The sequence below is a fragment of the Hevea brasiliensis genome, chromosome 5 (genome assembly GCF_030052815.1).
Source record: "Hevea brasiliensis isolate MT/VB/25A 57/8 chromosome 5, ASM3005281v1, whole genome shotgun sequence".
NCBI lineage: Eukaryota > Viridiplantae > Streptophyta > Magnoliopsida > Malpighiales > Euphorbiaceae > Hevea > Hevea brasiliensis.
This window is the reverse complement of record NC_079497.1, coordinates 66,580,701-66,604,926: the sequence shown is the minus strand read 5'-3', so window position 1 is coordinate 66,604,926 and position 24,226 is coordinate 66,580,701.

The following is a 24,226-nucleotide window of genomic DNA, read 5'->3' as shown; positions in this document are numbered from 1 at the left end:
TGTTTGACCTTGTTTGAGCTGAAAAATGGTCATGTATGACCAATTGTGGTGTGTTGGAAGTGTTGGAACCAAATGGAAACTCGGATTGGTTATGGACATTCTGCAGGTAGCATGACCAAGGTCCCTTTCAGGGACGAAAACTGAAAATTTACCAACCCAATTGGTGTGAGGCCAATTGGGAATGAAATGACCATAGCATAGTGAACAAATTGGCCAAATCCAGATTAGGCAATCTAACCTGTACAAAAATGACCAAATGAATAGTGTTTGTTTATTTGGCCATACCTTGGGCTAGGCAGGTCCAAATGACCTGAAATTTTACCAGTAGAAAGTTGAGACATAGCCCCAAAACTTTCATGATGAACATAAGTCCAAATTATGCTCTTAACCAAGTCATTTAGCCACCCAAAATTAGTGACCTAAAACTTCTAAAATCAAGTTGGTGCCCAGAAAATCTGGGTTAGGCCAATCTGGCCAGCTATGTTCAAATGGCTATAACTTGAGCTACAAAACTCCAAATGGAGTAATTCAAAAAGGGAAATAAAGTTAAGACAATAAAGAACAATTTCTATGAAGAAAACTTAGCCAAATTCTTACAGCAACATGACCAATGGAACAGTATAACATGGGACACCAAAACTGAAAATTTGAAATTTTGCCTAAAAGACTTAAAATTTAAGAAAAGAACCAAAACGAACAAATTAGGTAATCAAAATGTGGTATGTGAGTGAAATTAGAATTTCCATACCTATTAAGCATTAGAAAGTCAACAAATTGACTTGAATAGTATTGTGAATAGTAACCCCAAAATACAAATTTTAAAGAACGTCAAGTTTAGCATATTTAAGCTTGGTATAAGTAGATTTGAATTCATTTTTTGATTTATGATAAATTATGATACTGAAAAACTGTGAAATTATGTGTTTCAGTTGAAAAGAATATCGAGAAAGAACCCGAGGCATCGAGTCAAGGCCAAGAGGCGACTCGTATAAGGTTTGTGCACAACATCAATGTTCTTTAAAATTCATTTACAAAGTGCATGAAATGTTTATTATGCTTTTGACTTAAATTGTTGAAAGTTTACTTGTATGTGTTTCAAATGGCAATAAATGTTTGATAAATTGTTAAGATAGTTTTGAAACCACAGTGTCATGACCATATAGTTGAATGCCTCACTAGCATGACTAGTGGAGGAAATCAGTTTCAAATTTTGATTCCTTCTCTAGCTGAAGTGTTGAGGTGTGTGCCAGTAGAAGAAGAAAAAGAATGGGTTCCCATATATTTGAGCTAGCTAGCCTTGTGATGTGACTTCTCATAAGCCTCTGGCTATTGAGATGATTATTGTTTCGAATGGCATGAAATAACTGTGTTTTTATGAAATTTGTTTTGAGACTTTCAAAATGAAATTATTTGGATTAAAATTTTATAAATCATGTTTTGAATTTATATCTCATGTTCAGCTAAATTTGTGAATAAGTATGATTTAAATTCCACATAAAGATTATTTTAGCATGTTGTGCACCACTGAGTCATAGTACTCAGCAATGGCTGTTATTGCTATCGCAGATATAGAGATTAGAGGAGCAGCAGAGTGAGTTGCTAAGGATTGTGGAGCCACCTTCCCTGAAGTTCCATCGGGTATATTTTATACCCTGATTGTAAAAATTATTTTGATGTATGTAAATGTATGTACATGTAGAACTGGTCATGAGCATTTGTATAAAGTTTGTAATAAAATTAGTTTGGATTTTTCTAATGTAAATTTTGGATGAATGTAATTTGTTTTAATTTTAATGAAGTATGAATGAAAGTATTTTGTTTTAATTTGAACGAAATTACTTAGTATTATTTTGGATGTTATTTGAATTGGAAATTAATGATTTGAATTTTTGGAATTTGAGAGATGATGTTGAAATTGGTTGTGATGGAGGTTGATTTGATGAAGTTGATGAGATAAATCATTGGAAGTGCTTTTTACAGGTATTTGAGGAACTGTTTTATGAAAATACAGACGGCACTCTGCCAAAATTTTTCTAAAATTTACGAAAAAATAAAAAGGGACAAAGGTTTAACTAGTTTTTAAACTCTAATCAAATGTTTTAATACCTATTAGAAAATGCTCACCACTTCAAAAAAAAGTAAGAAAATGATTTTAAAATCCCTTGTAGGGTATTTAATGAGTTATCGATAGGTGAAGTTTTATAATTTATTAGGTATTCTACAGGATCATGTTATGCCTTACAGAGGGGTAAGGTGTGACATGTTTTAGTGGTATCAGAGCAAACTTTTGAAGTATGTTTTAACTTGTGAATTTGTGTCTTTTCTTTTTTAAGTACAACTGCTCAATGTCCTTATTTGTTACATACAGTACATTACATCATAAATATGAACTAACAGAAGAAATCTCCTTGTGTTATTTGTTCAGGAGATATCCTAACTTCAGACTGAAATGGAAGAAGGGGATCGCTCAGTTGAGCAATTTGATGAAACTGAGGCACAAGGGGAAGCCCTAGCTCTACAGAATGTCAGTGGGTCAGTGGCACCAGCCCCACAAATGCCACAGTTTCCTGCACAGTTTGCACAGCAGATGGTGGCAATATTTCAACAAATGGCTGGGGGTATGCCTGCTCAAGCTCCACCCCAGACTACTGTGGTGTAACCTCAAGCTCCAGTTAGACAGCATGATAAGCTGTTGAAATATGGGGCGATAGAATTCAAGGGCACAGTAGACCCACTAGAGGCAGAGCAATGGTTGGAAAGAATGGACAGAGTGTTCAAGAAGCTGCACTGCCAAGATGAACTAAAATTCGAGTACTCAGTATCGCTACTGCAAGGGGATGCGTATGATTGGTGGAAGACCATCCCCCACAGCTTGGCAAAACCACCAGTACTGACCTGGGATGACTTCATCAGAGAGTTCAGACAGAAATACGTCCCAGATGCATATGTTGATCAGAAACTATAAGAATTTCTGAGTTTGAAGCAAGGTAACAGAATAGTGGCAGAATATGAGAGATAGTTCTCCCGCTTAAGCCACTATGCTGGGAGTTTCCTTTCTTTTAGCAAGGAAATGTGCAAGAGATTTAAAACGGGTTTGAAGCCCAGCCTACGGATGCAAGTAGTGGGATTCAGACATAGTAATTTCTCAGAGCTCATCTCTCAGGCACTTGAGTTGAAAAGAATTGAATCAGAAGCGACCCCAGCAAAAGAAAAATCTGAGAAGACTGAAAAATCAAAGAAAGAAAAAGGTGAAAAATCAGTTAAACAAAGTCCTAGTGGTACCTCTGGAAAGAAGAAGAAATTTGGGGGACCTAGTAGAGGTCGAGGTGGAAGGTTTGGAAGGGGCAGATTCTCTGGACAGAGACCCCCTAGATCTGGTCAGCAGTCGAGCAGGGGTTCACAACCTCCTTGCCCTTGTGAGACTTATGGCAAGGTTCATGGGGGAGAATGCTATTGGGCAACAGGAGTCTGTTTTAACTGTGGAGGCAAGGGCCATCTCGCTAAAGACTGCACTAGTGCCCCTAGATTCGGTCTAGCTCCTACTACTGCAGAAGGATCTATTCAGAGTCCTGCTCTTAGAGGTTCACAACCTGTTGGCAGAGGAAGAGGCAGAGGTAGAGGCAATGCTTCTGGCAGTCAGGGTACTGTTGGTCAGTCAGCACAAGGAAGTGCTTCAGCCAGGGTTTATACGATGAGACAGCGAGAAGAGGCTGAGACTTCCGATGTTATAGCTAGTACATTCTCTATCTCTGATCAAGATGTATTTGTACTATTTGATCCGGGTTCAACCCACTCGTATGTTAGTGCTAGCATAGTCAGTTCACTTGCTATTCCGTGTGTAAAAATGGGTTTTGAAGTGCTAGTAACTAATTCGTTAGGACAAGAGGTTTGGGTCAACAGAATCTATAGAGACTGTCCTTTGGTAATCCAAGGACATGTTTTTCTGTCAGATATGATTGAAATGCCCTTCAGAGATTATGATATTATCTTGGGCATGGATTGGTTAGCCAGGCATCACGCCATGATTGACTGTAGATTGAAGACGTTCACTTTTGGTCTCCCTCTGTATGGTGATGTGGTAATACATGGAGAGAGGCATTTACTGCCATCAAACATCATTTTGGCTGCACTAGCCAGAAGGATGATTAGAAAGGGGTGTGAAGCATACTTGGCGCATGTGATAGACACCCAAGTGGGGAGTCTGACACTAAGAGACATCCCTACTGTATGTGACTTTCCAGATGTGTTTCCTGATGCATTGCCAGGATTACCTCCAGAAAGAGAGGTGCAGTTTGAGATTGATGTTATGCCTGGTGTGGACCCAATCTCCATAACACCATATAGAATGGCACCAGCAGAATTGAAAGAGTTAAAAGTGCAGTTGCAAGAGCTGCTTGATAAGGGCTTTATCCACCCTAGTGTGTCACCTTGGGGAGCACCAGTGTTGTTTGTTAAGAAGAAAGATGGCACTCTTCGCTTATGTATTGACTATCAGCAGTTGAATAAGGTGACAATAAATAATAGATATCCATTGCCCCGCATTGATGACTTGTTTGATCAGTTGAGGAGTGCAACTATGTTCTCCAAAATTGACTTGAGATCAGGTTATTATCAGCTAAAAGTACAAGAGCAAAGTATTCCTAAAACTGCCTTTAGAACCCGCTATGGCCATTATGAGTTCTTGGTCATGCCATTCGGGTTAACTAATGCTCCGGCTGCTTTTATGGATCTGATGAACACTATCTTCAAACCATACCTCGACCAGTTTGTTGTGGTATTCATAGATGATTTGTTGGTCTATTCGAGGAGTGTAGAAGAGCATGATAAACATCTGTGGATTATACCACAGACTTTGAGGGAGAAACAACTATACGCCAAATTATCGAAGTGTGAATTTTGGCTGAAGGAAATATCTTTCTTGGGCCATGTAATATCAGTAGAGGGCATCAAGGTATATCCAAGTAAGATAGAAGTTGTCCTTAATTAGAGGCCACCCAGGAATATCATTGAGATTCGCAATTTTCTAGGTTTAGCTGGATACTACCATAGATTTGTGAAAGGGTTCTCCATGATGGCATCTCCATTGACTAAACTACTTCGAAAAGATGTGAAATTTCAGTGGATGGACAAATGCCAGTAGAGTTTTGATGAATTGAAGAGGTGTTTGACTGAGGCTTCAGTCTTAACTTTACGTACTCCGGGTAAAGAATACACAGTTTACAATGATGCTTCTCATAATGGGTTAGGTTGTGTACTGATGTAAGATCGGAATGTCATTGCCTATGCATCACGCCAGCTGAAACCGCATGAGAGGAACTATCCGACACATGATTTGGAGCTTGCAGCTATTGTGTTTGCTCTTAAGATCTGGAGACAATATTTGTATGGGGAAAAGTGTTACATCTACATAGATAATAAGAGTTTGAAGTATCTGGGCACTCAGAAGGAGTTGAATTTGAGACAGAGGAGATGGTTAAAGTTGATAAAAGACTATGATTGTCTAATAGACTATCAGCCAGGAAAAGCTAATGTGGTGGCTGACGCCTTAAGTCACAAGACTATGGCAAGTCTACAGGTTACTCCTTTATCTATGGTACATGAATTGAGATCATTACATGCCAGCTTAGAGATTAATGATGAGGGACAGATAACAGTTGCGTGGCATGTATAGCCAGTGTTGATTGATCATATCAGAATGGCTGCTCAGAATGACTAGAAGTATCAAAAGCTATTAAAAGAAGTCAGAATGGGCAAGAAACTAAATTCTCAGTAAGAGATGACGGTCTACTGCTTCACCAGGGCAGAATGTGTGTTCCTAATGACGTTAACTTGAGACAGATCATTTTGAAGGAAGCACATGAGTCTCCTTTTGCCATGCACCCTGGTGGCACAAAAATATATAGAGGGCTAAAGGAGCATTACTGATGGATGGGTATGAAAAGAGAAGTGGCAGAGTTTGTTTCCAAATGCCTAACTTGTCAGCAAGTGAAGGCAGAGCATCAAGTACCAGCTAGTTTGTTACATCCACTACCAGTACCAGAATGGAAATGGGAGAGAATAACGATGGATTTTATGATGGGACTTCCGAGGACACAGAAGAGTCATGATGCAGTATGGGTCATTGTTGACAGACTGACCAAGTCTGCTCATTTTCTGATAGTTCGGATGGACTACAGTTTAGAAAGATTGGCCAAGTTGTACATTGATGAGATAGTACGACTGCATGGAGTGCCAGTATCCATTGTATCTGACCAAGATCCTAGGTTCACTTTTAGATTCTGGGGTAGTCTTCAGAGAGCCCTAGGAACTAGATTGAACTTTAGTACGCCATTCCACCCACAAACAGATGGCCAGTCTGAGAGGGTAATTCATATCTTGGAGGACATGCTACCGGCTTGTGTGATTGAATTTGAGGGCAGTTGGGACATACACTTACCTTTGATTCAGTTTGCTTACAACAATGGCAACCAATCAAGCATTGGAATGCCTCCATATGAAGCTTTATATGGCAGAAAATGCAGAACTCCCCTATATTGGGATGATGTGACACCCCTTACCCATCTACAGTGTAGCCGAGTAAGTTATGTCACTCAGTGTGTCGGAACACCAATTCGTGTTTCAATTTCAATTAATCCCTTTTAATTGATTTATTTAAAATTTTTGATAAATCTAAATTTTTTCGCAAATTTTGTAGAAAATCCGGCAGAGTGCCGGCTATAAATTGGAAAAACAGTTCTTCTGAACCTGTTAAAAACACTCCCAATAACATCATCACATTATTCTCACTCAACCTCCAATATTTTTCAATCATTTCTCAAATCAATTCAGTATTCCAAAATTTACATTCATCTCATATTCACCAAATTCAATGATAAATACTCATATTTAATTCTGAACACAGTTCATAGATAATTACAACAAAATATTATTACATGAGTTCATAATGTACATAAAAAAAAATTTTACAAAATACAAAATATCAAAATATCCCAGATGGCCTAATGTCCTACCAAATGCACTGCAATGTGAGGTAACTCTGAACTCTGAGTGCAGATATGACGGCTCACCCAGTATGAGGTCTGCTGGACTCCCCAGCTACGCCTCCAGTACCTGCGCGTGGCAGAAGCGACGCGCTAAGCAATTCTGCTTAGTGGTGACAATATAAAATAAAATAAATTAAATTAAAATAAAATATGCAGAATAAATATTTACATTTCTGAGTAGACTTAGTTTCTGATATTTATTGCAGTGTTATTCGATTTAAGTTTGATAAGATTTATTAACATTGCCCGAGTAACCTAATTTATTCAACTGGACTGGATAAACGGGTAAACTGGCACTGGGTACTAAGTACCTCGGACCATCACACCATCGGTCACATTGTGTCTCCCAGTAATGTAGCGACTAATAAGTCGTAATATTTATCGGGGTTAAACCCAAGTATAACAACTCAATATCATAGCCAAAGGCTATTATGTCACGTAATGGCATGGGAAGCCATGAAATACGTAATGGCATGAAGCCATATGCGATCGCTAACAGAACCCTATTGGCATGCCAAACTATCCAACCAATCACATTAGGCCTACTAGGGCATTTAACACTTTTAATTTGTGAAATTCTTTGAAATTGAAATTTTTATGACTACTATTCATTTCACTAGTCAACCAAAATGTTGACTTTTATATTGATAATAGGTAAATTAGTTTAAATATCATCAATAAACCACATTTTGCATTTAAAACTTGTTGGTATTGGATGCCAATACCATTTCTAAGCTTAATGATAATTAGATAAAATTTTCAGTTTTCATGCTTTAATATTACTGTTCTATTAGTCATCTTTGCAGTGGAAACTTGGAAAAGTGATCAACATGAAAGTTGTTCCTTATTTTGTCTAAATGAGTTTCCTTTTTTGAATCACTCCATTTGGAGTTATTTAGCTCAAGTTATGGCCTAAACACCATAACTGGCCGGATTGGACAGATTCCAAATTTCTGGGCAAAACTGGTTCTGCCAGATTTGGTAGCTCAAGTTTGGTTGGCAATTTGATTAGGTTATGATCATAATTTGGGTCAGGTTTCTTCATGAAAGTTGTTGGTCTATATGTCATCTTGTTGCTGGTAAAATTTCAGGTCAATTGGACCTTTCTATATTGAGTTATGGCCAAATGACCAAACACTGTTCATTTGGTCATTTTGCCCAGGCAGAGTGCAGGTCACCCGGATTAGGGCAAACTTTTGGTCAAGTTGGTTTGGTTTTCTGGGCATGGTTTCTTCATCAACGTTGTGCCATTATGTGTCTAGTTTCATGTCCAATTGGCCAAACACCAATTGAACCTCTACAATTCAAGTTATGGCTGTCCAAACAGGCTGGACTCACAACCATACTTGCAGGTCACACAAGGCAGCCACTCCAACCTCAAATCCCACAACCCAATTAACTTCATTTTTGGTTCAAACCAAACCAAATGGTCACTAATTTACCATTAAAGCCTACTTCCATCATCACAAGATCAAGGTCTCATTTCCCACTCCAAACCCTAACTCAACATTACCACAAATGCATTTTTACTTAACTTTATCAATCTACTTAGCAAATACATATTGTGGGCAGCCCTAATACCCTTTTAACTTCATTAAATTCAACACCATCAAACCCTAACTATGGCTTCCAAAAATAAGGGATGGCATACCAATATCTTTCATCAAGTTTCTTTGTCATTTAATCACTAATATAGTGCTTAAACATGAAATTGAATTAAAATTTAAGGTTTTAGTCACTAACCTCTAATGGAGTGATTTTTCTCCTTGCTCAAAGTCTTGATTTCCTTTTTCTTTTTGCTCCCACAATAATTACCAAGATGATAGAATGAATTTTTGTGTTGGTAGTTAGGGTTTTTAGTGGAAGAAAGCTAAGAAAAATGAGAAATGGAAGGTTGTTAATGGTGGAATGAGTAAGGGTGAGTGGGCGGCATGAAGAAGAAGATAGGGAGCTGGTTTTGGGTTTCTAGAATTCTGCCTCCTTTACCCATTTTTATTTCATTTTAATGGTCTTGCTTAAATTTGATTGGCCAATACACTTTTAATTACCTCATGCTTACATAAGCATGAGGTAATAAATCCCATTATCTCATTTACTTTTCTTTCATTTCTTATTCATTTTTAAATCAATTTTTGATTAATATTTGTTCACATTTTATATCATATAATTCATTTACATAAATGGACAAGTTGGTCAAAAATTATCTCTGAAGACAAAATGACCAAAATGCCCTCCGTTTGGCTTACCGAGCCAAAATTGTGTGTACCGATAGAAAATTTTTCTAAGTATTTTCTTGGCATTCTAATGCCATAAGAACCTCAATAACCCTTCTCTGGAGTCTCAAAAATTATTTTATAATTTTTCCCCCTGGTCTAGGGCTGCTAACGGCCTTCACCGTCACTTCCCTTTCGGGTTACCCATCCTTTGTGTTTCGGCTCGTTTAACCTTAGTGTATTTGATTTCTAAAATTTTTCTTTGATTTTTATGAGCATTATTTAGCTACTTGATAACTCCTCACTCTAGTCTATTTATAATTTCAAACATCTGAGCTGCGCGGACCGACATTGGTCTCCGGAATAGTAGACTTTATGGACTAGCTAAAGTGAGGATGTTACAACTCTTCCCCTCTAATAAAAATTTCGTCCTCGAAATTTACCTGATGCAAACAGTTGAGGGAATTGTTGCCTCATCACATCTTCACTTTCCCAAGTCGCCTCCTCGGTGTTGTGGTGCTTCCAAAGCACTTTCACCAGTGGAATCTGCTTATGCCTCAACTCTTTTACTTCCCGAGCCAGGATCCGTATGGGTTCCTCTTCATATGTCAAATCCGGTTCTACTTCAATTTCTTCTATGGAGATGACATGTGAAGGATCTGAGCGGTATCTTCTTAGCATAGACACATGGAACACATTGTGGATCTTGTCCAGCTCTGGTGGTAAAGCTAGCCTGTAGGCCACTGGACCCACACGTTCAATGACTTCATATGAGCCAATAAACCTAGGGCTCAACTTACCTTTTCTTCCGAACCTCAATATTTTCTTCCATGGTGAGACTTTGAGAAACACTTTATCACCAACTGCATACTCTATCTCTTTTCTCTTCAGGTCGGCATAAGACTTCTGTCTATCAGAGGCAATCTTCAGGTTAGCTTTGATTATTTTCACTTTTTCCTCAGTCTGTTTCACTAGGTCTGGCCCTACCAGCTTGTCTTCGCCCAGTTCAGTCCAGCACACTGGAGTTCTACATTTCCTCCCATACAATGCTTCATACGGGGCCATTTGGATGCTAGCTTGATAGCTATTGTTGTATGCAAATTCTGCCAGTGGAAGATATCTATCCCAACTTCCCTCAAACTCAATGACACAACTCCTCAGCATATCCTCAAGGACCTGCCATATATTTCATGTTATTATTATCATTTCAGTTCAATATTTGCATTAGTTCAATTGGTTTCAGTTGTTTACCTGGATTACTCTTTCTGATTGTCCATCCGTCTGAGGATGGAAAGCTGTGCTGAAATGGAGTTGTGTACCCAAGGATTCATGCAACTTCTTCCAGAATCTTGATGTAAACCTTGAGTCTCGGTTAGACATGATAGAAAGTGGGATTCCATGTAGTCTAACTATCTCACTGATATACAATTCTGCTAGCTTCTCCAGTGAATAGTCAGTCCTAACTGGCAGAAAATGTGCTGACTTCGTCAATCTATCCACTATCACCCATACTGCATCATGCTTTCTTTGGGTGAGGGGTAAACCACTAACAAAATCCATAGTGACCTGGTCCCATTTCCATTCAGGTATGTTTATAGGCTGTAACAAACCCGATGGAACTTGATGTTCTGCCTTAACTTGCTGACATGTCAAGCATTTAGTCACATAGTCAGCTATATCCCTCTTCATAGCAGGCCACCAATAATGAGGCTTCAAATCATTATACATTTTTGTGCTCCCCGGGTGCATAGCATAAACACTAGTGTGTGCTTCATTCAGAATATTAGTCTTCAGTTCCCCATCATCTGGTACACACACTCTTCCTCTGTAATATAGACACCCATCTGCTTTCACCTCATATTCAGTTTCCTTCCCCTCAGAAATTTTACCCACAATGGCCATTAGTTTTTCATCTGCCCTCTGCCCATCTTCTATTTGCTGTAGTAGGGTTGGCCTCACTTGCAACTCAGCCAAAATAGCTCCATTTTGAGCTAAGGACAGACAGGCATTTAGCGATCTTAAAGCTGTGATGGACTTCCTGCTTAAAGCATCAGCAACTACATTTGCCTTCCCAGGATGATAATCAATCACACAGTCATAGTCCTTCAGGAACTCAATCCATCGCCTCTGCCTGAGGTTGAGCTCCTTTTGGGTTGGCAAGTATTTTAGGCTCTTGTGGTCCGTATAGATGTAGCATTTTTCACCATATAAGTAATGCCTCCATATCTTCAGTGCGAAGATAATTGCTGCTAACTCCAAGTCATGAGTAGGGTAGTTTTGTTCATGTGGCCTTAACTGCCTGGAAGCATAGGCGACCACTTTCCCTTATTGCATCAATACACACCCTAGCCCATTATGCGAGGCATCACTATAGACCACAAAATCTTTTCCTGACACTGGCTGTGTTAACAGTGGTGCTTTTGTCAACATAGCCTTTAGCCTCTCAAAACTAGCTTGGCACTTGTCGTTCCAGCCAAATTTCACATTCTTATGCAACAACTTGGTCATTGGAGCAGCTATTAAGGAAAATCCCTTCACAAATCTTCGGTAATACCCAGCTAGCCCTAAGAAACTTCTGACCTCAGTTGTATTTCTAGGAGGCTTCCATTCCATCACTGCTTCTATCTTTTTAGGATCTACTCTAATCCCCTCAGCTAACACTATGTGTCCAAGAAAGGAGATCTCATTCATCCAAAAATCACACTTGGACAACTTAGCATACAGCTTCTTTTCTCGCAGGGTTTGCAGAACAATTCTCAAATGTTCATCATGTTCTTCCCTGGTCTTAGAATACACCAGAATATCATCAATAAAAACTACTACAAACCGATCTAAGTATGGATGGAAGATACGGTTCATAAAGTCCATAAATGCTGCTGGTGCATTTGTTAACCCAAACGGCATTACTAGAAATTCATAGTGCCCATACCGGGTTCTGAATGCAGTTTTTGACACATCTGCATCCTTTACCCTCAACTGATGATACCCTGATCTGAGATCAATTTTCGAAAATACACCGGCTCCCTTTAACTGATCAAACAGATCGTCAATTCTGGGCAATGGATATTTATTCTTCACAGTTACTTTATTCAACTGCCGGTAATCAATACACAATCTCAAGGTTCCATCCTTCTTCTTCACAAATAGCACCGGAGCTCCCCATGGTGACACACTGGGGTGTATGAACCCCTTATCAAGCAACTCTTGCAACTGAATTTTCAACTCCCTCAATTCAGTGGGTGCCATCCTATAAGGAGCAATAGAAATGGGTGCTGTACCCGGCATTACCTCAATAGCAAACTCAACTTCCCTTTCTGGTGGTAAACCAGGCAACTCTTCAGGAAATACATCTGGGAAGTCTCTTACTGTGGGTATATCACTCAGGTTTGGCTTAGCTTGCCTAATATCAACCACGTGTGCTAGGTAAGCTTCACAGCCTTTTCTCATCAGTCTTCTTGCAACTGTGGCTGAGATAACATTAGACAGGAAATCTATCCTTTCACCCACAATCGTAATCTCATTACCCTCAGAAGTTTTTAGAGAAATACTCTTCAATTTGCAATCAACTATTGCCTGATGACGTGACAACCAGTCCATTCCCAAAATCACGTCAAACTCATGGAAGGGCAATTCAATTAGGTCTGCCGAGAATTCATACCCCTGAATCCTCAACGGGCAACCTTTATACACCTTATTCACTATTACTCTGTGGCTTAGGGGATTTGTGACCAGAATGTCTTGATCACTCTCCTCTACTGAAACTCCCCTCTCGATGGATAGTTTGATGCAAATGTAGGAATGAGTGGATCCTGGATCCACCAATGCATGTACAGAAGTGTTGTAGAGGGAAAACGTACCCCTAATGACATCCGGGGCATCTTGCTCCTCCTGAGCTCTGATGGCATAAGCCCTAGCTGGCATTCTAGTGTTTGGCCTCTCAGCTGACTCGGATGCAAGCCTCAGTGATGGACCAGCTGTCTCAGGTTTACCAGGCTTCCTACCTCTTTGTGGCACAGGAGTAGGTCTATCAGTTTGTGTTGGAGCAACTGTAATAGTCCTCTTCGGACAATTCTTGATCTGGTGTTCTGTTGATCCACACCATAAGCATGCACCAGTCACTCGCCAACACTCCCCCTTATGCCACTTCTGACAATATGGACAAGCAGAAGATGCAGGGGCTGGTTTCCTGAACACTTTCCCTGGAGAGCTGCCCATTGATGGTGTAGACTGGCCTCTCCTAGGTGTAGACTGTGGTCTGGGCCCCTGAGACTAACCCTGTGGTGGTCCTGAACTCTAAGCAGGAGGACCCTTACTCTTCTTGCTGGGAGCAGAGAATGCACTGGACTGACCCGGACCTCTCTTCTGCTGTCTTTCCCTTCTATTTTGTTCATTGATTCTAACCCTTTCCACTTTTGATGCAGCATCCACTAGTTTAGAAAAATTCGTAATCTCCAGTGCTGTGATCATGACTTTGATGTTGTCATTGAGCCCTTCCTCAAACAGTCTGCACCTCTCTGCCTCAGTAGGGACTATCTCCCTCCCATACCGGCTCAGTCGGACAAATTCACGCTCATACTTAGCCACTGACAACTGTCTCTGTCTCAGACTGATAAATTCCCTTCTTCGCTCCTCTAAATACACTTTGCTAATATATTTCTTCCTAAACTCTGTGAGGAAGAATTCCCAAGTGATCCGTTCAGGTTGCACCTTACTGGTCACTGTGTCCCACCACTGATATGCATCATCCTGAAGTAGGGACACAACACCCACCAGGTTCTGCTCAGGGGTGCAGTTTAGCTGTTTCAGTACTCTGATGGTTCTATCCAACCAATTTTCTGCAGCCATGGGATCATCCTCCCTCTTCCCAAAGAAGTCCACAGCCCCATGCTTCCTCAATTTCTCCAGATGAGATTTCTGTGGCACTGGTGGAGGTGGTGGCTGTGGTTGTTGTGGTGGAATTGCCCCCATCATTTGCCGAAAAAACTCGGTCATTTGCTGGAATAGAGCAAACTGAGGTTGAGCAGGTGCCTCAGCTGCTGGTGGAGCAGATTCTCCCCTGCCCCCAGACTCAGCCCTTGGTGGAGCATGACTCTCCACCTCTTCCTCAACTGCTCTTTGTGAAGCAGGATCCATGTTCTATTCAAAATAAGAAGACAAACAGACTGCATCAGTGTCACCTCAACATTTACAAATGCAATACAATGGTATGTACTCTATCTAGGCCCAGAAATGCCTAAACCGATGCTCTGATACCACTAAATGTGACACCCCTTACCCGTCTACAATGTAGCCGAGTAAGTTATGTCACTCAGTGTGTCGGAACACCAATTCGTGTTTCAATTTCAATTAATCCCTTTTAATTGATTTATTTAAAATTTTTGATAAATCTAAATTTTTTCGCAAATTTTATAGAAAATCCGACAGAGTGCCGGCTATAAATTGGAAAAATAGTTCTTCTGAACCTGTTAAAAACACTCCCAATAACATCATCACATTATTCTCACTCAACCTCCAATATTTTTCAATCATTTCTCAAATCAATTCAGTATTCCAAAATTTACATTCATCTCATATTCACCAAATTCAATGATAAATACTCATATTTAATTCTGAACACAGTTCATAGATAATTACAACAAAATATTATTACATGAGTTCATAATGTACATAAAAAAAAATTTTACAAAATACAAAATATCAAAATATCCTGATGGCCTAATGTCCTACCAAATGCACCGCAATGTCGTGACTCGAACTCGAGTGCAGATATGACGGCTCACCCAAGATGCGGTCTGTTGGACTCCCGACTACGCCTCCGATTACTGCGTGGCGAGCGACGCGCTAAGCAATTCTGCTTAGTGGTGACAATATAAAATAAATTAAATTAAATTAAAATAAAATATGCAGAATAAATATTTACATTTCTGAGTAGACTTAGTTTCTGATATTTATTGCAGTGTTATTCGATTTAAGTTTGATAAGATTTATTAACATTGCCCGAGTAACCTAATTTATTCAACTGGACTGGATAAACGGGTAAACTGGCACTGGGTACTAAGTACCTCGGACCATCACACCATCGGTCACATTGTGTCTCCCGGTGTGCAACAGAACAGCTAATAAGCTGTAATATTTATCGGGGGTTAAACCCAAGTATAACAACTCAATATCATAGCCAAAGGCTATTATGTCACAGAATGGCATGGGAAGCCATGAAATACAGAATGGCATGAAGCCATATGCAGTACTGCTAACAGAACCCTATTGGCATGCCAAACTATCCAACCAATCACATTAGGCCTACTAGGGCATTTAACACTTTTAATTTGTGAAATTCTTTGAAATTGAAATTTTTATGACTACTATTCATTTCACTAGTCAACCAAAATGTTGACTTTTATATTGATAATAGGTAAATTAGTTTAAATATCATCAATAAACCACATTTTGCATTTAAAACTTGTTGGTATTGGATGCCAATACCATTTCTAAGCTTAATGATAATTAGACAAAATTTTCAGTTTTCATGCTTTAACATTACTGTTCTATTAGTCATCTTTGCAATGGAAATTTGGAAAAGTGATCAACATGAAAGTTGTTCCTTATTTTGTATAGATGAGTTTCCTTTTTTGAATCACTCCATTTGGAGTTTTGTAGCTCAAGTTATGGCCTAAACACCATAACTGGCCGGATTGGACAGATTCCAAATTTCTGGGCAAAACTGGTTCTGCAAGATTTGGTAGCTCAAGTTTGGTTGGCAATTTGATTAGGTTATGGTCATAATTTGAGTCAGGTTTCTTCATGAAAGTTGTTGTGCTATATGTCATCTTGTTGCTGGTAAAATTTCAGGTCAATTGGACCTTTCTATATTGAGTTATGGCCAAATGACCAAACACTGTTCATTTGGTCATTTTGCCCAGGCTGCAGGTCACCCGGATTAGGGCAAAATTTTTGTCAAGTTGGTTTGGTTTTCTGGGCATGGTTTCTTCATCAAATTTGTGCCATTATGTGTCTAGTTTCATGTCCAATTGGCCAAATACCAATTGAACCTCTACAATTCAAGTTATGGCTGTCCAAACAGGCTGGACTCACAGCTATACCTGCAGGTCACACAAGGCAGCCACTCCAACCTCAAATCCCACAACCCAATTAACTTCATTTTTGGTTCAAACCAAACCAAATGGTCACTAATTGACCATTAAAGCCTACTTCCATCATCATAAGATCAAGGTCTCATTTCCCACTCCAAACCCTAACTCAACATTACCACAAATGCATTTTTACTTAACTTTATCAATCTACTTAGCAAATACATATTGTGGGCAGCCCTAATACCCTTTTAACTTCATTAAATTCAATACCATCAAACCCTAACTATGGCTGCCAAAAATAAGGGATGGCATACCAATATCTTTCATCAAGTTTCTTTGTCATTTAATCACTAATATAGTGCTTAAACATGAAATTGAATTAAAATTTAAGGTTTTAGTCACTAACCTCTAATGGAGTGATTTTTCTCCTTGCTCAAAGTCTTGATTTCCTTTTTCTTTTTGCTCCCACAATAATTACCAAGATGATAGAATGAATTTTTGTGTTGGTAGTTAGGGTTTTTAGTGGAAGAAAGCTAAGAAAAATGAGAAATGGAAGGTTGTTAATGGTGGAATGAGTAAGGGTGAGTGGGCGGCATGAAGAAGAAGATAGGGAGCTGGTTTTGGGTCTCTAGAATTCTGCCTCCTTTACCCATTTTTATTTCATTTTAATGGTCTTGCTTAAATTTGATTGGCCAATACACTTTTAATTACCTCATGCTTACATAAGCATGAGGTAATAAATCCCATTATCTCATTTACTTTTCTTTCATTTCTTATTCATTTTTAAATCAATTTTTGATTAATATTTGTTCACATTTTATATCATATAATTCATTTACATAAATGGACAAGTTGGTCAAAAATTATCTCTGAAGAAGAAATGACCAAAATGCCCTCCGTTTGGCTTACCGAGCCAAAATTTTGTACCGATAGAAAATTTTTCTAAGTATTTTCTTGGCATTCTAATGCCATAAGAACCTCAATAACCCTTCTCTGGAGTCTCAAAAATTATTTTATAATTTTTCTCCCTGGTCTAGGGCTGCTAACGTCCTTCACCGTCACTTCCCTTTCGGGTTACCCATCCCTGGTGTTTCGGCTTGTTTAACCTTAGTGTATTTGATTTCTAAAATTTTTCTTTGATTTTTATGAGCATTATTTAGCTACTTGATAACTCCTCACTCTAGTCTATTTATAATTTCAAACATCCGAGCTGCCAGGACCGACATTGGTCTCTGGAACAGTAGACTATATGGACTAGCTAAAGTGAGGATGTTACAGATGAAGTAGGTGAAAGGAAGATGATTAGGCCCAAAATTGTTCAGCAAACTGAAGAGAAGATCAGGTTGATCAGAGATCGACTTAAGACTATATCAGACCGTTAGAAGTCCTATATTGATATGAAGAGAAGGGATATTGAGTATGCAATGGGTGACAAAGTATTCCTCAAGGTTTCCCCTTGGAAGAGGATTATGAGATTCGGCAGAAAGGGGAAACTAAGTCCTCATTTTATTGGACCATATGAGGTTCTGGAAAGAGTGGGCCCCTTGGCATATCGTTTGGCATTACCTCTAGGGTTGGAGAAGATACATAACATCTTCCATGTGTCTATGTTGAAGAGGTATCGATTAGACCCATCTCAAGTACTACCAATGGAAGAAATTAAAGTGAATCTAGACTCACATATGAAGAAGAACCCATAGAGATTCTTGCTTATGAGGTGAAGCAGCTACTGAACAAGCAGATACCGTTAGTGAAAGTGCTGTGGAATCATCATTCGAGCCAAGAAGCTACTTGGGAATGAGAGGAGGACGTGAGGAGATAGCACCCATAGCTGTTTAGAGACTGATACCAGGTAAAATTTCGAGACAAAATTTATTTTAAGGGGGAGAGAATTGTAACACCCCTATTTGCATAGCCTGGTATATTTCACTATTCCGGTTACTAGTGTCGGTCCGGATAATTAAGGGGATTAGAACCATGTCGAAGGCAACTAGATAAGCCCTGAACACAAATAACTAGTAATTGTCAATTAGTTAAGTATAAATAAGAAAAATAGAACATAAGAGGTTAAATGAGCCGAGAGTCACAACAATGGGTGACCTTCTTGGGAAGGACTGCGAGGTTGATTTAAACTCAAATTTCAAATCATAAAATATGATGCTGCAGTCCTTAGGACTATTGCGAACACAGTGGAAAAGAGAAAATCACAAAAAAGAATTGTTAATTCGGTCAAATAATTAGGTCAGGGATCTGGAAGAAATATTAAATTATTTGCAAATCGGATCGAACTAGCGAGGGGCAATTTGGTCAATTGACCCCTGAAGCTGACTCCTGACCTAACTGTCAAATAAAATCGAAGAAAAGAAAATTTTGGGATCAAGAATTAAATTAAAGAACTAATGGAAAAATAAATGCAAAAGTAAAAAAAAAGAAAGAAAGAAAAAGTTTATGACATCACCTTCCATGACATCATGGATGACCTCATAAATAATTATTAAATTAATGAATTTATTTTGACCAAGTCAAAAATGAGGATAAAACCAAAAAAATGAAAAAAGAAAATTATTCTTTTTCCTCACCCAAAGCTGGTTCATCTCTCTCCTCACCCTCTCCCTCTCTAAATCTTCATTAGAGCTTGATTTCAAGCTTTTTAAACTCCCCAAATTAGACATAAAATCCCCCAAATTTCTAAAGAAAACTTGCTATTACCACTAGATAAGAAGATTGAAGGAGAAAAGAAAGGGAAAAAGATAGAGAATTGAAGGATTTGAAATTCAAAGAAAGGTTAGTAATTTCTCAACTCATTCAAACATTCTAACATGACCAAGGTCCCTTTTAGGGACCAAAACTAAAAATTTACCAACCCAATTGGTGTGAGGCCAATTGGTAATGAAACTAGACACAAAATGGGACATTTTTCATTTAGGAATCATGCCCAGAAAGTGACCATAGCATAGTGAACAAATTGGCCAAATCCGGATTAGCCAATCTGACCTGTACAAAAATGACCAAATGAATAGTATTTGTTCATTTGGCTATAACTTGGGCTAGGCAGGTCCAAATGACCTGAAATTTTACCAGTAGAAATTTGAGACATAGCTCTACAACTTTCATGAAGAACACAAGTCCAAATTATGCCCTTAACCAAGTCATTTAGCCACCCAAAATTAGTGACCTAAAATTGCCAGAACCAAGTTAGTGCCCAGAAAATCTTGGTTAGGCCAATCCAGCCAGCCATGTTCAAATGGCTATAACTTGAGCTAAAAAACTCTAAATGGAGTGATCAAAAAAGGGAAATAAAGTTAAGACAATAAGGAACAATTTCTATGAAGAAAACATAGCCAAATTTTAGTAGCAACATAACCAGTGGAACAGTGCAAAATAGGACACTAAAACTGAAAATTTGAAATTTTGCCTAAAAGACTTAAAATTTGAGAAAAGAACCAATACCAACAAATTAGGTAACCAAAATGTGGTATGTGGGTGAAATTAGAATTCCCATACCTATTAAGCATTAGAAAGTCAACAAATTGACTTGAATAGTGTCGTGAATAGGAACCCCAAAATACAAATTTTAAAGAACATCAAGTTTAGTATATTTAAGCTTGGTATAAGTAGATTTAATTCATTTTTGGATTTATGATAAATTATGATATTGAAACACTGTGAAATTGTGTGTTTCAGTTGAAAAGAATATTGGGAAAGAATCCGAGGCATCGAGTCAAGGCCAAGAGGCGACTCGTATAATGTTTGTGCACAACATCAATATTCTTTAAAATTCATTTACAAAGTGCATGAAATGTTTATTATGCTTTTGACTTAAATTGTTCAAAGTTTACTTGTATGTGTTTGAAATGGTAATAAATGTTTGATAAATTGTTAAGATAGTTTTAAAACCACAGTGTCATGACCATATATTTGAATGCCTCACTAGCATGACTAGTGGGGGAAATCAGTTTCGAATTTTGATTCCTTCTCTGGCTGAAGTGTTGAGGTGTGTGCCAGTAGAAGAAGAAAAATAATGGGTTCCCATATATTTGAGCTAGCTAGCCTTGTAATGTGACTTCTCATAAGTGATATGAACCTGCCTAACTCCGTCTCAAAAGCTAGCTCACAAGGGGAGGTTTGCAAACCCATATATAGAACACCCAAGACCTCCCTGTAGAACCGATGTGGGACGCATCATTTTCGACCCCTTTAGACTGAACGTCCTCATGAAGCAACAGGGGTCATGACTCGTTCACCCCGACTTCTCCTGAAGAACGTCAGGGAACCTTTGTACATGGCCCACTGACCCATACAGAGTGAGGCTCTGATACCAAATGATATGAACCTGCCTAACTCTGCCTCAAAAGCTAGCTCACAAGGGGAGGTTTGCAAACCCATATATATAACATCCAAGACCTCCCTGCAGAACCGATGTGGGACGCATCAATAAGCCTCTGGCTATTGAGATAATTATTGTTTCGAATGGCATGAAATAACTGTATTTTTATGAAATTTGTTTCGAGACTTTCGAAATGAAATTGTTTTGATTAAAATTTTATAAATCATGTTTTGAATTTATATCTCATGTTCAGCTAAATTTGTGAATAAGTATGATTTAAATTTCGCATAAAGATTATTTTAGTATGTTGTGCACCACTGAGTCATAGTACTAAGCGATGGCTGTTATTGCTGTCGCAGATATAGAGATTAGAGGAGCAGCAGAATGAGCTGCTAAGGATTGTGGAGCCACCTTCCCTGAAGTTCCATCGGGTATATTTTACACCCTAATTGTAAAAATTATTTTGATGTATGTAAATGTATGTAGAACTGGTCATGAGCAGTTGTATAAAGTTTGTAATAAAATTAATTTGGATTTTTCTAATATAAATTTTGGATGAATGTAATTTGTTTTAATTTTAATGAAGTATGAATGAAAGTATTTTGTTTAATTTGAATGAAATTACTTAGTATTTTTTTGGATGTTATTTGAATTGGAAATTACTAATTTGAATTTTTGGAATTTGAGAAATGATGTTGAAATTGATTGTGATGGAGGTTGATTTGATGAAGTTGATGAGATAAATCATTGGAAGTGGTTTTTACAAGTATTTAAAAAATTGTTTTATCAAAATACAGACGGCACTCTGCCGAAATTTTTCTAAAATTTGTAAAAAAATAAAAAGGGACAAAAATTTTAACTAGTTTTTAAACTCTAATTAAATGTTTTAATACCTATTAGAAAATGCTCACCATTTCAAAAAAAAAAGTAAGAAAATGATTTTAAAATCCCTTGTAGGGTACGTAATGAGTTATCGGTAGGTGAAGTTCGGTAATTCATTAGGTATTCTATGGGATCATGTTATGCCTTACAGAGGGGTAAGGTGTGACAATTCTATTGGGTCCCACATGAATTTATGGTAGCAAATGAACTCACAATCATTTCCCAGTCTGGTCACCCATTGCCGGAACTTAGGCTCATTTAACCTATTTGTACTTCATTTCTTCCATTTTCCTCCAGCTTCATTTGATCTTTATTAATTTTATTTATGACTTCTCTCTGTGATTTAGGTATGGTTCCAGGCATTCTAGCTGTCCGAACAGACATTAGTCACCAGAATAGTAGAATGTACGGAATTACTTAGTATGAGGGTGTTGCAATTCTCCCCTCCTTACAAAAAATTTCATCCTGAAATTTACCTGATCTTAGGCTCTGAATAATTGTGGGTGCTATCTCCTTATGTCCCCTTCACGTTCCCATGTAACCTCCTAGCTCGAATGATGGTTCCATAACACTTTAACTAGAGGTATCTACTTATTCCTCAGCTTTTTCACCTCTCGTGCCAAGATCTTTATGGGTTCCTCCTCATAAGTCAAATCTGGATTCATTTCAATTTCTTCCACTGGCAAGATATGAGATGGGTCTGATCTATATCTTCTGAACTTGAAAACATGGAAGACATTATGGATCTTCTGCAGCTCTGGAGGCAAAGCAAGTCTGTATGCTAATGGACCCACTCTTTCTAGAATTTCGTATGGCCCAATGAAGCGAGGACTTAGTTTCCCCTTTCTGCCTGAAGCATATACTTTAAGATTTGGATGATTCTCTCAAAATGGCCGTCTGTCTGTAGATGGAATGCTGTGCTGAAATTCAATTTAGTTCCTAGAGCTTTTTGGGGACTACCCCAGAATCTAGAAGTGAATCTCGGATCTCTGTGAGATACAATGGACACTGGCATTCCATGCAACCTTACCACTTTATCAATATACAGTTTAGCCAATCTATCCAGACTATAGTCCATCCTCACTAGTAGGAAGTATGCAGACTTAGTCAATCTATCAATAATAACCCAAATTGCATCATGATTCTTCTAAGTACAAGGAAGTCCTGTCACAAAATCTATAGTAATTCTCTCCCATTTCCACTCAGGAATAGGCAATGGCTATAGCAACCCTACCGGCACCTAGTATTTAGCAATATATTCTGTAATATTTTTCTTCATTCCCATCCACTAGTAGTGCTCTTTAACAGTTCTATACATTTTAGTTCCACTAGAGTGTATGGCAAAAGGTGAATCATGTGCTTTCTTCAAAAAGATTTGCCTCAATTCAACATCATTAGGAATGCACATTTTACCCCGGTATAGTAGTAAGCCTTCACCATTTACTAAAAATTCTAGTTTCTTGCCATCTCGAGCCTCTTCTATTAACTTTAGGTATTTGTCACCATTCTGAATTGCTGTTCTAATTTGTTAAATCAGCATTGGCTTCACTTGCTAGGTAGCCACCATCTTCCCATTATCATCCATCTCCAAATTTGCATGTAATGCCCTCAAGTCATGCACCATGGACAAAGGTGAAACTCTCAAACTAGCCATGGTCTTACGACTTAAGGCATCTGCTACAACATTAGCTTTCCCAGGCTGGTAGTCAATCAAGCAATCATTGTCTTTCATAAATTCCAGCCATCTCCTCTGTCTCAAATTCAACTCTTTCTGGGTGCCCAAATACTTCAAACTTTTGTGATTTGTGTATATGTAACATTTCTCGCCATACAGGTAATGTCTCCTAATTTTCAAGGCAAATACAATTACTGTTAGTAGTATGCCCTAAAGCATATCATTTTGTATGTATCTTGTACATAATTTTATTAATAAAAGGCAATTATACTTTTCTGTTTACATAATTTATTTATGTGTAATTGATAAGGTCCATTGATATTTTGTTAGAAATTCTAATATTAAGTTGTTAAGAATATGAGTGACAGTATTTCTAACACAAAGTATCATAAATTGGTTCACAGTCGAGGATACTTCACAAAGGACATGACTTATCGAGAAAGATTATAATCATGTTTGTACTACAAGTATTAATATGAGATATTAATAAGTTGGAGTGGTGAGTCTCATGCCACATGACAAACATGATAGGCACTTATATATGATAAGTAGACTGAACTAGTGACACTTATGACAAGTACATGGAGTTTACTCTTGTCAATATATTATCATATATCATATCAGTGTATATAATTTTTAGACCTGAGATAATATAGTTATCTTGTATATAAGTGGTTTGAGTTTGATATTGCTTTCATGCTCATACTATGTATGGGTATATGGGTATGTGTTGGCTCCTACTAGTTATATATGGAGATAGGTGTTGATCAAGATGGGATCTGTTACCCTAAGTGAATAAGGATAAAATCCTATGTTCCTTTAATTATTCTTGATGATTTAAGTTCCTGGCCAGGACAGATAGACATAGCTAGAAAGGAGTTTATGACAAGAAAGACTAATTAATCGAGAATTGGAATTAAAAGAGAACATAAGATTCATAGCAATTGGAGTTTGACACTAACCCTGACTCCAGCTAGAATTGGGATTTTGTAACG